At 45.0% G+C, this 2,551-nt stretch overlaps 1 long non-coding RNA gene across 1 annotated transcript in view; it reads right to left on the bottom strand.

The window, feature by feature from the left end:
• Nucleotides 1-417: 417 nt before the first annotated feature.
• The window catches only part of LOC102486926 (uncharacterized), a 2,646-nt gene continuing 512 nt past the window's right edge, over nucleotides 418-2,551 (bottom strand). The window contains exons 2-3 of the long non-coding RNA XR_335926.1: nucleotides 1,691-2,061; nucleotides 418-646 (exon numbers count right to left, since the gene is read on the bottom strand). This is a non-coding gene — a long non-coding RNA (uncharacterized LOC102486926). The remainder of the gene's footprint in view (nucleotides 647-1,690; nucleotides 2,062-2,551) is intronic.

The following is a 2,551-nucleotide window of genomic DNA, read 5'->3' as shown; positions in this document are numbered from 1 at the left end:
CCCCCAGTCTTATCAGGCCCTCGAAAGATAACTAGAAAACAAGCTACCATTGCGTTACAACTCTGTTTAAAAACTGCAAGTCGTTACCTGCTGCCCACTGCATTTAAAATGAATGTTTTGGGCTAGTTTTGCAGACTTCTCTCCTTGGATGCATCCCACCCATCCAGCGTCGACGCTTCCCCTCCCTCTCAGGCACTATGTGTTCTATGCTGGGATGTGGAGACTGGGTAGGGAGGGGGTTGACAGAGAGGAGTGAACCCAAAATATTATTTTTCTGAAGTTTTTTTGTTTGTCAAGAAATAACACATTTTGCCCCAATTTTTTTGCTTCTTCACAAGCTCTTACATCCCTAAATATACAAAACATGATCGTTTTCTAAGCAAACCAAGTCATACATTATGCATTTTTATTGGCACCTTGAATAAAGATAGGGCAGACATGGATATCAAATGTGCAGGTGAAAAAGCTGCGAGGAGGACTCACAATGGGCAAGCAGGGAGCAGGAGAGCACCTGGCTGCTCTTGGAAAGCCAAAAGAGATTCTGCGGAAGGAAATGCAGCCACAGCCTCAGGAAGACTTGCAGATGCCGTCCCCGAGCCACTGAGTTCTCCGTGAACTGTCAGGGAAACGGGTGAGACGCTGACAGCTGCAGATGAAGAAAAGGAGTCCATTTAGAAAAGAAGAAAAAGACTGAATTCTTCAAACTCTTAACCAGTGAAAAGTTTTATGACTGCTTTAGAGATACAGCAAAAGCCTAGGAGCCAGTGGGCATTTACCAAACACAGAGCTTCAGTGAAGGGACCAAGGACGATGTTTGTCTTGAAAAGGGGGGGGGGATATATACATGTGTATACACAGAGAGAGAGAGAGAGAGAGAAGAGAGAGTCCGTGGGGGAAGGTGTTGGTTTTGCAGCCATCAGGGCAGAAAGTGTTGAAGAGACAGTAGCTGTGCTGATCACCAGGCTTTTTCCTTCACCCGGGTAGACATCAAAGCTGACAGGTAACGTGGCTTCAAAGCTAAGATGAGAGCCCCTGATTCCCATTCCCATTTCATCATACCGAGCAACTCATAAAGAAAAGGTCATGAAAGAGGAAACTCATTTCCTCTTTTGCCAGAATCCCTAAACTCATAGAGCGCTCTCTAACCTGTAAAGTTCTATAAGGATGTAAGTTGTTATTATTATCACTCATAATATCAAGTTCTGCTCTTGACCCCTTCCCACTCAACCACTTTATGAAATGTCTGAAGAAGGGCATTGATTTTCCAATAATAGCCATTTGGGGGCAGACAGTAAGTGTACTGGATAGCTTGAAAAATGAGGCAACTCTAACGTGATAAAATCTAACCAGACCAATGTTATAATAATTTGGGCACTTAATACACGAAGCCAATGGACAACTAGCAAATCCTATGAGAGAATGGGTTAAGTTATTTGGGGAGTTAGTTGTAGTCAGTAATTGCCAATACGTTGGTCTTCGGTTATGTTTATTGGACGAATAGCATCTATAGAACAGGGAGGGAGACAGTCCCACTGCCCTGGCCAGTACTGCCGTGTTTCCCTGGAGGCGTCTGCTCCATTCTAGTCACTACTCTTTAAGCAAGACCTCTCTGCTCTGATGAGGAGCAAGTGAAGAAAATAGAACCATTTAACTCGAATAAGAGAAGCTCACAAAGAGCTCTCACTATTACCGGAGTACACAAAGACTGTATACTAGCTTGGGCGGCCGTAAGAAAATAACCCAGACCAGGTGACTTAAAAAACAGGATTCCGTTTCCTCAGTATTTTGGAAGTCCAAGATCAAGGGCTGGCTTCTCCAGAGGCCTTTCTCCTTGGCTTGCAAAGGCTGTCTTCTTGCTATGTCCTCGCGCGGCCTCTATCTTGTGCACAAGCCCTTGGTGTCTCTTCCTCTTCTTAAAGGTCAGCCATCGGTCCTATCATAACAGGCCACACACCTGCGACCTCACTTGTCCTTCGTCATCTACCTTACAGTTCTGTCTTGAACACAGTTGCATTGGGGGTTAGGGCTTCAGCACGCGAATTCGGGGAGACACAATGCAATCTGTCAGGAGAAGGAGAGTTTTAGGCTCCATCTGTGAGAGCAAAGCAAGGATCATTACACAACCAAATTGAGGGGGATTTATGTCCAATAAAAGGAAGGGTTTTCTTTCTTTCTTTTTTAAGTGTTTTTTTGCCATAGGGCACATGAGCTTGCCAGAGAAAGATAGGGAAAGGGAAAGTGAGAAATCATCCCCCAGGAGGGTGGCCACTCCACAATCTCTTCTCCTCCATTTTCCTCCTGGGATTTGGACATGCACGCACATGTGCCCAGAGTGATTTTTAAGTCACAGGTCTGGGACTCAAACTGCAGTCAGCCATGTGGAAGTCCAACCCTTAACCATCACACCATCTGCTGGCCCCAAGGAAGGTATTTCTTATAACCAGTCCTCTAAAATGGAAATGAGCTTCTTTATCTGAAAGTGCATTCCCTATCATTTAGTGTTTTAGAAGCCAAAGGGCCAGCTTTTGGCTCCATGGTAGAGGGCATTCCT

Source organism: Tupaia chinensis, unplaced genomic scaffold, assembly GCF_000334495.1.
Source record: "Tupaia chinensis unplaced genomic scaffold, TupChi_1.0 Scaffold000573_1, whole genome shotgun sequence".
Classification (NCBI taxonomy): Eukaryota; Metazoa; Chordata; class Mammalia; order Scandentia; family Tupaiidae; genus Tupaia; species Tupaia belangeri.
Note: the sequence above shows the minus strand (reverse complement) of the source record. Positions and strands in the feature narration are given on the sequence as shown.